We start from the raw sequence: 14622 nt of genomic DNA on the forward strand, positions 1-14622 counted from the left end.
AGCGAGCAACGGAAAGCAGAGAGTGTTGGAGCAGAGAGGGAGTGAAAAGAGAGCGGAAAGTTTGAATTCAGTAAAGGAGGAGATGGTGTGCGAAGGCGAAATTTTTTTCTCGAGTATAGTACCGTGCATTTATTGTGCACAGGCTACTAAATAGCTGCAGACTATTAAAGAAAATAAATTTCAAATAGAAAAAAATAGGATATCATCTTTTTGGTGCAAAAAGGTGTACGGCCCCATCGGCTGATGTGGCACACGTGGCTTACTGTGATTGGTTGGGAGCACAGTGACGTGACTTCCGCGAGCACCCAATATTTTCTCCTCCTCCTCTGCGGCCCACGCGCCCACGGTGACGCTTGCTATCCCCAACGATCCACTCCCCCAGTGTATGTTCTCTCCTATCTTGAACCCGCCTTGCAGGGATGAGTTCTCCGCTTTGCAGTTCGACTTCCTCTGGCCGGTCCACCACCTCGCATACCTTTCTTTCTAGCAAGTCCCATTAGTAGCCTGAACCGTTTCTAAATGAGATTACCCTTACTTGTTTCCTAGTAGAAATTCTAATCTCTTCTCTAAAATTTCCACCAATTTGTGTATGAATTAACATAACGTAGTTCCGACCAAAAAAAAAAAACATAACGTAGTTGGCTTAGTGATTAAGAAATGGACATATACGTCTGTAGACTATGCACACAGCACAAATTTAGTTACCCCCGTCACCTAGTGCAAAAACTTTCCTATTTGAACTAGCCATCCTATTTTTTGCTCATGTTCTATGTAGTCCATAAAGTTAATATTATAAAGTATGATATCTATTCGGTCAAGAATTACGCCGAGAATCAAGTGGCTTGGGAATGGACGGAACAAGAGAAGTGTCAGCCAAGCTTTCAATAGGGGTAAGGTATTCAAGTGACGGCCATTTGAAGCCCGATCTTTACTCATCAATGACAGTTTCGTTCACAATCTTTCTCTCGTCTTGATGAGAGATGCAAGACACCACTGTCTCGATAGGAATAGAACAACATCGACATTAACGTACCGCTCGAGCTCGAAGTCCCACATCAGCGGGAGCTCCCACTTGGTGGCTCGGACGAGGTTGTGAGCGAACAAGAACTGGAGGGACTCGCCGATGCAGTTCCAGCAGAGCTGCTAGGAGACAAAGCGGTTTGGCTTGGAGCAGTGGAGAGGGATAGGGAGTGACCGAAGCAACGGAGAATCTGCTGATGCTGCTGTTCGTGAGGAGTACGAGGAATAGAGAGAGTGAGTGGTGATTGCCCATGTTTTGTTCTTTGGGATGGGAGCGAGCGTGGGCCTTCCGTGCTTCTGGCTTTACATGGATTCTATGAAGGGGTCTTGGGAACATGATTCTAATATCAATTATTTCTCAATAATTTCCAAAGCCATTGTTACAAAATTGCCACAATAATGATACTTATCAATTCTATCTCGGGACCTTTTTTTGGAGCGTACACTAGCCCTCATGGCTGCAACATATCTAATATGATAAATGATGAAGCAACGGTAGGAAATTAACTGCGACAGTTACGGCCCATTTCAGACCACGCATTTCTAAGGAAACTGAAAATTTCTTTGTTCAGTTTCCTCTCACTATTCTATACTTCTTTGTCGGACCATTGTTCCCTTGCATCTCCGTTTCCCTCGCTGTAGACCTGCACTTGGCGTATTTACCGAAAAACTGTCACATCTCCTCCAGCGTCAGCCCCTGCGTCTCCGTCATCATTGTGTGGAAAACTCTCACACGACACTCATGATCCCCGCAAACAAGAAGAGGGCCCCATTAGTGGCGATTACCTTATACAGCGAGTATACATCATCCACAATACTCCACTTACCACCTGGTGCTCTGCGACACTGATTAGGCACCCCTGCACATGTAACCTTTGCCAGAAGATATCCGAGTTGTACACCCATGTGAGTGGTGGCCATGTGCATCTCCTCGGTATTGTCCTACATGGCCTTCTTCTTGGTCGAGATGGCGCCGATTATATGGGTGTATAGCTCGGAGATCTTCTAACTGAGATTGCTTGCCCAGGGGTACGCAATCGGTGTCGCCTTGATCCGAGTGATGAGTGAAGCGACATCAATGCTGTTCATATCACTATACAAGGCGATCACCATAGATGGGCCCTTCTTGTTCATAGCGATTGCCAGCATCGCAATGGTGTTCTTTTACACGATAGATGCCAAAATGCAAGGGCAGAAGCTAGAGGAGATGAGCCAATTCTTTGGTAAAAACACCAAGTGGAGGTTTGTGGGAAGGGAGATAGAGATGCAAAGGAACAATGGGGTCGATTTGACACGATGGAGATCGCGATGAGGGATAGCTAGTAAAATTATTATAAAATAGCGGGCATTTGGTAAATATGGATGCATTTGTTAGGGTATTTAAAGTAATTATACACGACATGAATTGAATAATGTTTACTAATATGGATGAGAAAAAAAAGAATTATAATGATGAATTTTCAAAGGAAAAAAGCCGACAAAAATTTCTGCGGAAATTATATTTCTTTGTTAATAAGAAGTTTTTGACAAACTGGTTGGGACTTGTTTATTTCGCCCATTTGAGTCCAAACTCACTATTCAGTTCACACTCACTTTCCTTGGCTTCACCGAAATTTCCTAGTGAGTCACATGTGTCATAAGAGCGTCGTGCATGCCCGCGCATGCGCCATGCACGTTGTATACACATTTTTCAGAAGGACTTCTTGCTACGAATTACGAAGAGTTCTTCATTTAAAATTTTTATTTACTCATGGTTAGAGAGCTCGTTCGTTTGCTACTGTTGGTTGATAAAGTGGGAAGGGTTTTGGGAAGAAAGACAACATCCACCTTTTGAGAGATGAAATGAGTAGCTTGCGAAGATGACCCGTTATCAAAATCCAGAGCATGGGTAAAGTGCTCAAATTTCCGAGTCTATTATGAAGATTTAGATGGAGAGGTCTAAATTTTGTGATTTCTGTGTAGAGTATTACTTCACGAAGCACGTGACGTACTTGTGGATCATCTGATATGCCAATTTGGAGGGCAATGGGATCTTTGTTAGCATGAACTGTGACAAAGAACTGTGTCCAATTGAACAAAATACTTCATAATATGGCCTTCAAAACTTGCATCGAGAAGCCCAAATCTTAAGTTATTGACAAGAGCATATGAGGGGCAAGAGGAAACCCTAAGGGAAGAAGAATGGGCATTTGCAAGGCGAATTTCTTTGACAAATAATGACTTGTGCAATTTATGGGCAACACTTAGCTGCACAAATCTTTGGACTTTATCCCTTCAAAGAAATTACAATTTGATGATGATGATCTTAGAGACCCGTACTTGATATCTTGTATTCGTTTAACAGAAACCCCTTGAAAGAAGCACTAGTGCATGTAGAGCTGCTCGACATATGACATACCATAATCATCTCTTTGTCAATTCAAGGTGGATGTTTAACCCAACTGAGATATTTACACATGCCATCGTCGAATTTTGGCAAGAAAGCCAAATCTCCAAGGTGATTTCGAGCCTTTCATTAGATAGTCGATGGCTATGCCTTCATGATTGCCCTGTCTACACCGGCGAGGTCTCTCCTGCCTCCTCCCACGGTTTCCTCACCTCTTCTTGAGATACTTTCTTCATTTCCTTTTTGTTTTGCTTCTCCTAATTTTGTAGCATAAATTTGATGTTTTCTCTGTCATCACTTTTATCTTTTTCATGTTGAATTATGCAGAGGTGATTACTTCTTGTGACTCTATCGACAACTTTAGAGGTAATGTCGAGTTGGGGACCCAACGGTCCTCAATCGACGTGTGTTTTCCCAATTACCGCATGTGACGTTGGAATTTCATTTTATTTTATCAACCTTGTTACAATTTTATAAGATAAGGAGTCACCACTAGCCTATTAAGGTTAGCTAGAAATTAAATGAGATTTGAGACAATACATCACTTCCTATGCAACTAGGATTCTATACTGGGGGACTTGATTATGCTAGTTATTCAACTAGTGCTCTTTTACTAATGCTTCAATTATGAGTCCCAAAATTTTCCTCCAGTTATTGTCCTTGCAATTTTTTGTGTGTTTATTATGGTCTTAGATTGTAACTTAACCATTCGTCTAAGAAAATGAATCGTGAAATTGATATAACAGCAATCACAACAAAAACATCACGAATAGTAAGGAAGAGCGAATAAAAGGCAAGGTACGTTAATATAACTCGATGCAATGTCGGCTAAAGAATATTAAAAGGCCTCATTCTTAAGCGACGGGAGAGCAACTCCGTGAGCTATAGTAAAATAGAATCCAAAGTATAAACCTTATTCTAATCTTTAAAAGAAACCTACCATTAATTAATGAAATTTACAAAAGAGGAAAAACACATATACAATTGTTCCTTAAATGCAAATCTAACATTAATGATGAGATTTTTATCTTTTCAATTTAACTTATTTTCTCTACATTTTCTAAATTTCTTTTTATTTATTTCATTTGAAAAAAAAAATACTTTCTAAATTTTGAATTTTTTTTCTTAAATTCAAAGAAAATATCTCCCTAAACAAATGAGCCTGAGCTAAAAGGAAAGTGAATTAACACTACAAGCTAGGAAGCACCAACACTCTCTAGGGCCTCCGTGTCGTGTCCGACACTCTCTAACACTCTTTGAAGACACGTGGTTAGTACTCCGGACATACCATTGACACGCGAGTCTAGCATCTCGACACGCAATTTTGACACGCACGGTTTAATTTTAAGCATTTTGAATAAATTAGGAGTTAAAATATAAATTTATTAAATATATATAATTATGCCATACATCTAGCCACCCCAAAATTAATATATCCAGCCAACAAAAAAAAAAAAACTTGTATATATAAAAATATACATTTATTATACAACTTGTCGGAATTTTATAATTTTTTTAGAAATGACGTATCGGCGTATCGTGTTGTGTGTCGTTGCTACTTAGACTACAAGTTAAGATGCCACCACCTAACTAAGGCTTGCACTGATCTCTCCCTATAAATGTGTGCATAATTTTATTATTTTGATCGTTTATTTTCTTTCTTTCAGTCTATTTTCTCAGTCCATCATCCTACAAAGACTAATCAACTCTTTGCTTTGCTAATCATTCACCTAGTCTAGCTTCAAAAACTCAGCATTACAAGAAATCTTCATCAACCAGGGAACTCATTGAAGCTACAATCCATATTCGAATCACCGCATATGTAATGAAACATGTCCAAATCACAAACACTAAGAGGACTCAGACGACCATCAAGAAATCAGTAGTTAAGACTTCTCATCTTTCTTTTCTCTACGAAGAGAGTAAAAAGGTACTTAGCTTGCAAATACAGATGTTGATTTGGAAGGATGATCAAACTAAGTAGCTGATGTTTGGGAGGTGCCCTTGCTGATTAGCAGCGTCAACAGAGAAGAAACGAGCAAGAGTTGAGCTATATGAAGTCTCTGATAAGAAAACAGTGTAAAATGGAGGCGCGATCAGTGAGGCTTCGGAGCTGCAAGCGGTGTCAATCATCGGTGGATAGAAAAAGAAAATCGATGAAGAAGGTTATGGGAATTTAGGAAAGGATCTAGGATCAATGCCATTGAATGAACAAAAAAATGGAAGTCAGAGAGTGAGAGAGAACTTATCTTCAATTTTACTGCAGTAATCCGGCTGTTGTTTGGTGGAGAAGCTTCGACTGAATGTAACCAAACTCAAGTCTGGTCGAAGCCGAAATCGTGGAGATAAGGGGCACAATATAGAGAGCTCTGCCGTGGCAGGAACTGGAGATCTTCCTCTGAAAGCAGGACGAAGACATAACCTGATGGAAGCGACAGAAAACACAAATCGACAAGAATAAAGCTCCGGCTAGAGGCCCAACAGGATACGGTGGTCGGCGATATGTTGACTTCCCCGTGTTACTGGTCTCCCTCATCATTTAATACCAGTCGATGGCAAATGGGTCACATTTCATTTAGGTGGATTCAATCTTGTTCTAACTTCTAGCCAGTACTTTGCTCCATTGAAACAAACTGTCAAAAGTTGTTTAGATTTCAGCAAATAGTGTGGATTTTAACATGGTCATTGCGTAACAATCTATCTCCACACTGACGATGAATGGCATTGGAATAAGTGCGAGATTTGTGCCAAGTTGATTGACCTATATAACCATTTTAACAAGTAGACAACATAATGCCTATGTAACGTTATCTGGTCACATTGCTTGTTAAAGATCATGGTATGACATCGTGACCTCTTTTTGGAAGCTATAGCAGTCTTGCTTTTGGTCGGTCATTTATGGGATCATTCAGATAAGTTAAATCTATCTACGCTTGTTAACACGCATCTAAAAAATAATAGTGGTGACACGCTTGGCGATGATCCCATCCAAATCCTATGCATAAACATGAGAGCAGCAGTGAATGCGGAGAGAAGCAAATTATTGGAAAGTGAGATTGGGCAAGAAACACCTGGTCATGATGCGGAAGATGAATACAAACAGCAATCGACAATTCAATTGCCTTCTTTCCAAAGGAACTGAGGATATTGGCGAACCAATCGAAAGCAGGCGACAAACATTCGAATGCCGGGTGATCACAATCGCAAGCTGGTCACAAACGATTGAACGCTGGGCTTCGCTAAGGTGTTTGTCCAAATCTCGAATTGATGAGGAAAGAATGTACGCTCGCCCATCTCTTGAATTGGCGCCGTCAAGACCCTGGCCGTGTGCACTTCTTCTCAAAGCGTGAACTCATCTCGCCAAATGTCTTCCTTTTCTCAAGAGCATACGTTATTCTCTGATCTAAATTTTTGGCTACGGGTTCGAGTGATTCGCAACGAACGTTGTGATCTTCAAGAATCCCACTATAGCAAAGGAAGGTGAGTGTAAAGATGAGTTTTTGCTTCAAAAATTGAAAGCTCAACAAATTCTATCTTCTTGCAACAACTTACGAGCCCACACGCAAGATTTCCCGAAGTCCGCTCACGTTTGCTAACCGCTTTATTTTTATGTTTTTGGATAAAAGAAATCCCATAAAAGAAATCTCCGTTTGTGTAATTTCCGGATCGGTTATTGGCCCGGATCAATCTTGGTTTCTTTTCAATTCAAATCCAATTCACTCTAGATAACCGGTTGGACTCTCGAGCGAATGTTCCCCATCAGATTTGCTCTATCCCTTTTGTTCTCACCTCCCAAGCTTTACGGCCAAAAAAAGCTTTACGAGGTGATCCTATGTGCGAAAGTCCGTTGTAACTTTACAAAGTGGCCATAAGATTGTCTTGTGCAATGCATGACCTTTGAGATGCGATTGTGAATTATGCAAATGGTATTTTTATTTAGGGGTCGGTTGGATCCCTAAATTTTTTCTACTACATATGACTGAATGAACTAGCCAAAATTAGGTGTCAAAACATTTGACCAATGATCATTAGCTTATATGTTGTGTTGTCCTTAAGTATCTATCTTTTATTAAGTTCAGGATTTTTAAAAAAAATGAATAAAAGGGAAGTATCTCAAAAATGTTCTTGAATGATATAGTTAGTTTCTAACAAATCTTTCTTCGATCATAAAACATTTTATTTAAAGGAACCAAATTTACTTAACTAAGAATGGTGGATCTTCACAAACTGATATTATGTTGTAATGCACCATATCCAAGTTCATTTTATCGTGACATGTGTTTAATTTTCACTGCTCACATAAAAGTTGTGAGAAAATTTATAACGAGCTATGATTGAGATTGATTATTTCGTAAGCCCTTCATGCACTAGTAGCAGTGTGACATAGACCTAGGGTCTCTACTTGACATAAATCATTGAATCAAATCAGATCTTTTTCCTGGCAAGAAAATGGAAAAAAAAAATCAGACCCTTTTCCTAGCACGAAAATGGGAAAAAAAAAAAAAACCAAGCGTTAAAAAAAAAAAAAAACACTATCTGGGAATGTGTGGTTCTAGAGCATGTGAGATTTTATAGGTGCTTTCGATGTTTGCGGTTTGTGGATCTTCAGAGAATAAGTAGAAACCATCATCTGGATCTTAGAACCGGTAGATGTCACTGGTTTGAAGGAATGTTTGAAAATCCCCACGAACCAAGCTGTTCCAAATTTTTTCTACTACTTCTTGTTGACTAACCATGAGAATAAAACAGTTAGAGATATTTATAAAAGAAAAAAATAAGTTGCCAAGATCAAGTTCTAGCCTGCTGTTGTACAAACAATCAGAAGCAACTGGTGTTTAGGCTAAGACAAACACAAGATCTTTATTTGGAAAATTTTGAAAATTTGGTGCGAAGTGCAGATGTACCTTATTGAGGGCACCCAAGTTTCAAGTTTCAGATTAGGAAGAAATCCCAACAATAGATCTTTCATTTTGATGGACTAACTCTCAAAGCTGTCGCAGGCAATGAAACAACCAAAAATGTTATTTTCAATTGGTTCATCTTATAGAGAAATTAAGAGAATAAAAGAAGATAATCCAAGATGCCGCAAGCGTATGTTTAGAGCCAATTCATAAGACAACTAGTTCCCTTATGTTTTAAAAAGAACGTGAGGAATATAATCTAGATTAACAATGATACTTTTTCATTTTTTTGTGTCAAGCTATATTTTTTATTTAGCTATCATAAATATAGCCCACTAATGAATCAGAAGAATCATCTTACTAAAATCAATTTTCTTGAAATCCCTGAGCTTCACCTTTGTTAAGCAGAATTGAACTAGGAGAAGCATAAAGCTTGACACATGACAACATAAGGTATTGCTAACTTCATAAATCCGGGGCATCCCATGAAAGGCCTCCTTGGAGAAACCGGTCCAAGTTATTTTATAAGACGGTCAAATCCTGACATATAATGCCAGTAACTGGAATAGCATGAGATAGCATTTGCGAAAGCATCTGCGAAAGCAGCTCCTCCGTTTCTGATTTCGGACTTACCAGAAACCACCAACATATGAAAATGTGCAGCAGTGTACTAATTGCTGAACTGATAATCATTTGGGATGACATTGTTCTGTATATGCCGGAACTTGACATGCAAAAACGCTAGGGATCATGAAGTGAGCATATATGTCCCTACCTCTGCAGTTATATCGGGATTTTGCTTGAAGAAGAGAAGGATTTGGCCTGCATTGGCTGATAGGGTCGCTAACTGAGTGCTAGCTAATAGGAGAATAGTTATAGCCCTCTGCCTCTTTAGAGAACCACTTGGACTATTGAGCGAACGTTCCCATTTTTTTCTCACCTCACCAGAATTTACGGCCACAAATGTTATCGCTTCGTCTTTTGATTTCATGACCATATGATGGCCGGCTATCTATAGGAGGTGATCCTATGTGCAATAGTCCCCGGTAACGTCTTGGAGAGGTCATGAATTTGGCATGTACGTTGCATGACCCAAATGAGATGTGGATGTGAACTATGCAAATGGTATTTTTGTTTAGGGGTCAGGTTCGATCTCTAATTTAAAATAACCAAATAAACTTTCCAAAACTTTGGTATCAACACATTTGACATATTATCTATTCTATTGTCCTTAAACATTTATCTTTTATTAAGTTCGAATTTTGTAAAAAATGAATAAATGGAAAGTATCTAAAAAATTTTCTTGGATGATCTAGTTAGTTTCTAAGAGATCTTTCTTCTATCATATTATATTTTATTCAAATGAAACAAATACGATTTAAGTAAAAATTGTGGATCCTCTCGAGCCAATCTTACGTTATAATGCATCACATCCGAATTCATTTTATCATAATGCCTTTATAATTTGTTAACGCATTTCACATAAGAATTATTAGAAAAGTTATGACCAGCTACGATAGAGAATGGTATTTCGAGAGCCCTTCATGTGCATGCAGAAGTGTGACATAGCCCCATTTGGAGATGGTCCCTAGTAGACATAAAGAAAATTAGTGAATTACTCAAAAAGCATTTCTTGGTACAAAAAAGCAAAAACTAGAATTAGCCCTCCATACAATCTAGGAATGTATGGTTCAGGAGGATGTGAGATATTACAGATGATTTGGATGTGTTGGAGTTTTTGGATCTTGGGAAAAGAAATATAAACCAGTTAACTCCAATAATAAGCAAAGTATACATGAAAACATGAACTGAATGCCATCGATATAATGGGAAATTGCAATTAGTACCTGTGATGCTCGGGAAATTCGAATTTTTGTAATTTGCCCGAATTCAATAAAGGAAGAAAATTGAATTTTAATCGGTGCAAATTTTGGATCGCAAGGATGAAAGTGACAAATTTTGGACGAGTCCCGAAATGTCGTTCGGTTTCGATTGGGTCTCAAAATTGTGGTCACCGCGGCTTAGGATTTCTAATCCTCGCTCCTAGCCTTTTCCGAACTGAACCTAGCCCGTGAAAATCCAAATTTCATTCCCAATCGATTGAGCCAAAAGTCCGATTAGTCCCGATTTATCAAAAGACCGTTTCACCCTTGGATATTATACGTATAAGACAAAAACATTTATTTTGAAGAGATGGGTGGGCCCCACTCTTGGTTAATTCAGCCCACCCCAATCAAAGCTTCTCTCTCTCCTCTCTCTTCTCTCTCTCTCCCGTCTGCCCCTTTTTCCCCTTGCACTCGCGCGAGCTCCCCCTCCCCCTCACTCACCGAAGCCTTCATCCTCCTCCTTTGTCTGCGATTTTTATGCGACAACCACCCCCAACCACCATCGCCTTGCTGCCACCTCGTCGCTACCTCCTTGACTGCCGTTCGCCGTGGGAAGCTCCAGAATTGGCCCCGCCCGACGCTTGCTCTGTTTCGGGTCCAACAAGCTGTTCGGGCTCCAATTGCCCTTGCGGCCGCCTTCGACCACCACCCACCACCACAGCATCTTCTTCTCGACCTCCAGATTCTGTCCCACCGCTGAGCACCGCTGCGAACAGCCTAGGTCAGACCTGAAGCCCCATTTGTCCTGTTTTTCGCCAGGTCACTATTCAGTTGTCTTCCGCCGCGTTTCAGCTGCACCCACCACCCGCCAACTACCCCAAACCATCGCCCACCACCTCTAGTTGTCCCATGAAGTCGCCGGAAGCCGATCGCCGCCCGTAGAGCTCGATTTGATCCCCGGCCAGCCTCCCCTGTTTTTGACCCGATTCCCCTATTCCGCGCCGGTTCTACTCCCGCCACTACTCAGCCATCTTCGGCCATCCGCCGGTGCCGTCACCGCTACCTACGGGTTCCCCGAACACCACCCAACCTTGGCCGAACTTCCCCCAGTTTGTGAGCCACTCGAAAACCTCGAAGCCGCCCCAAAATAGCCCTCGGAACCTAGTCCCCTGTTCCGGCCGAGCACCGTTCGTCGCAGGTCGCCACTATTCCGGCCAGCCCCGGCCGCCACCCTCGAGTCCCGTGCCACCTTCTTGAGGTGTCGTCAAGTCTTTCGAGCCGTCCCGGACCAAGTTAGAAGCCCGGAGCTTAAGTTAATCGGGCCGCGAGTCGCCGATTGTCGTCGCGGGCCGGGCCGAGTTCGTGTTGTCGCCGCTCAAGTTGAGACCGCCCGAGCTAGTTAAATTGGTGAGTTAGCCCCTAACTCTTGGTTAGGACGCTAATTGCATTCGGATTAGATTAATTAGCTAATTAGGGTATTTAGGTAGATTAATTATGGTTGGGCTAGATGGAAATATGGTTCAGGCTAAATGACCGTAATTAGTTAAGATTAGTCAATTAGTTAGGTTGTCTGTGGCTAATTGGTGAGTAGAATTGGTTGATTTGATTGATTGCATTGATTGATCGCAAGCGAGCGATAGGTCAGAGACGAGTGCGCAATTGGAAATTAAAATTGGAATTAATAATCGACTGGCTGCAATTGACTAATTGATTTATGAATTGTTGGCTGTGAATGTCGGATTTGGCTGTTGATTGCCATGGGGGTCCGATTAGAGGTTAATCGCCCTAAATTGCACGGTGTGTCGATCAATATAATTGCGTATTCATGTGACCACGTATGAGATAAAATTGCATGATTTTACACGAAAATAGCCTTGGGCCAAGTATTTGAACATGCGAGTGTGAGCATTCAACCTAATTCCAAGAAATGAACTGGCTGGTTGTCGAAGTGCTTGAATGGTCACATAATGGGATAATTCCGACGATCATTGTCTTCCGGGTTCTGGATGCGCGTCGATCATTGTCTTCTGGCTGTACGTTTTCCGGTGGCAGCTTGTGATGGGCCGAAGCTTTTTAAGGATTCCTGTTAGCTCCGTGCCGTGTCGACAATCATTATCTTCTGGTTGGTCGAGCAGAGTCACATGGACTATTAGAAGCCGTTGCCGGAAGTAAGGGACGATGCCCGGTGCGCTAGAAGAGCACCAACCGACTAGTGTGCGGGACCTACGGGTCGGATCTGATAATAAATGAACTACGTGTGGTATCCTGTACATGCAAGTGCTGTGATGCTTTGCAATGGGTTGAATTGGTTTAGTTGGTTGATTGTTGAGTCGAGTCCGCATTGCATTATGTATGGCCTGGAGGGTAAGTTTGCATGTGGTTGAAATATCTGCTTTATGCTGATGTGATTGTTTGTTAGGGTGTCTGAACGAATCAACGTCCTAACCGGGCTTAAGCGTTGGCTCACTGAGATTAATTTCTCACCCCGTCGTGGTTAACAATTTTCAGGTAGTGATGGGGGCCATGGACGTTGAACCTAGAGGATTGTGGTAGGATTTTTGGGAGTAGATGAGGGATTAACATTACCCGACCTTGTGTCTTTTTTTGAAGTCTTAGTGAGCCGCCCCGAAGAATGGGGGTTGTATATTTTTACCGTAACTCAGTAGGGTTAAATTTTATCTACTCCGGCTGTTTAATGAAACTATCTTTTGTGAATTGAGTGTACTGTTTTTCCTACTATTCTATCCCACCGATCTTATCTGTCCGGGAGAATTGCACGTTCCGCATGCGCCGTAATTTCATAGGTCGATAGCCTACTTGGGACGTTATCATTCATGACCTGAGGTGAGTAAGGTAGGGATGTCGCGAGCTCGAGAGTCGTGGCGTGACAGTACCAACATATAGAGGTAGCCTCGTGCCCTTCAACCGAAGATCATGAGAGTACTTGCAAGCAAGCCTTCCGTGGCGACCACCTTTAAGGAAACATAAATGGCCAGACGAGCTGCCTGTGGTCTTCCAGTGCTTAATTCATTTGACATTCTCGTGCTGCCAAAAATGGGGCCAAGAAAATGTGGGACTGTAGAATAGCTGCTTCTTTTGTAACAGCTACTAAAGTAAATAAAGCTTAAATAGTTAGGATTACCTTATAGAACCACTGAGTCTTAGAGGTATCGTGTAAACCAAGGAGCAGGTGTTCAGGCTGAAACAAACATAAGATACTAAGTTTACATTGTTTAAGTATGCTAGCAACTGGTGCCCAAAAGTTAGCAATTTTGGGTTGGGAAGGAGTCCTGATAAATAAGACCATCATTTCGAATGACCAAATCTCGAAGCTGTTGCAGGCAATGAACTAAAGAAATATCATAATTGGTTCGAGCTACAGAGAATCATGAAAACCAATGTCGACGTTGTACAAAGAGTAGCGGCAGAGCCAATTAACAAGAAAATGTAATCCCTCCGAAGTTGTAAATATCACATCATGAACATAATCTAGAATAAAAGTGTTGACGGCCATTAATGATTCGGAAGAAGGATTATGACCATGCATTATCTCGCACACTTTCCCGCAAGTTTTCGATCTTTCATAGATCTCTTCTTCTTTTTTTCCAAAAATGCGACTGCAGTAGCGCATATGTGAAAATGCTAGGGATCATAAACCGAGCGTAGGATCCTGCCCCCACCGATATCTGAGGATCTCGCTTGAAGGAGAGAAGGATTTGGCCCTATGCTTGTGGATACCAAGCATGTGGTATTTGCTTAGCTCCGTAAGACTGACCGCAAAATGTATCCAATACGCTTGCCATTCCTACCTGTTATGGACCAAGCATCTATAAGATGGTGTCTGGAGCAATTGATACATGTCCCAAAATGAAATGCAAGAAGTTTGTCACTATATCCTATGAACCCAAATGAGGACATTATTGGAGGAGCATCAGGAGTGTATTGAGAGATAACATGTCCAGCATATCAATTTTTGTCGAACTACAATAACCTGAAGAGGAGCTAAGGTTAATCACAAGCAATCAATTCATGGTACTTGGAATCTGGAAAGCAGGAGCACACAGTCTTAATTGATCCAAAAATTGCTAGACTCTGTTTATTCAACAGGAAACAGGACTCCTATAATTATGTCAATACTAGAAGTGGCACTATACATCTCCCAAGATAAATAACAGTCTGGAAGAAAACTTTCATAGAAGTGACATCGTTTGATGCTACTTTGCGTCTAATTCTTAATTTCTATCATCTCTTAGTTGGTTTATCTTAAGATTAAAACGAGAAGAGCTGTTGTGTCTTACCAACATGCCAAAGCCAGTCACAGAAACGAAGGACGTGGCCATGGAAGCACCGAAAAGTGCCAGTTCTCCAAGATCACCCACAAACATCACCGAGATCATTAAGTTCAACGATACCAATGTCCCCGCCAATGACAGTTGCCACTTCATTTCCGAGAAAATCTAGTCTTTCTTGAATCCATTCCCTGATGTGG

At 41.2% G+C, this 14622-nt stretch overlaps 1 long non-coding RNA gene across 1 annotated transcript; it reads left to right on the forward strand.

Annotated features, from left to right (window-relative positions):
- Positions 1-1145: 1145 nt before the first annotated feature.
- Positions 1146-14200, forward strand: LOC115736142. Its single transcript, XR_004014858.2, has 3 exons — positions 1146-1300; positions 7511-7514; positions 14188-14200. It is a non-coding gene; the product is annotated as an uncharacterized LOC115736142 (long non-coding RNA).
- The last annotated feature ends 422 nt before the right edge of the window (positions 14201-14622 follow it).

The sequence above is a fragment of the Rhodamnia argentea genome, chromosome 4, assembly GCF_020921035.1.
Source record: "Rhodamnia argentea isolate NSW1041297 chromosome 4, ASM2092103v1, whole genome shotgun sequence".
NCBI classification, from domain to species: domain Eukaryota; kingdom Viridiplantae; phylum Streptophyta; class Magnoliopsida; order Myrtales; family Myrtaceae; genus Rhodamnia; species Rhodamnia argentea.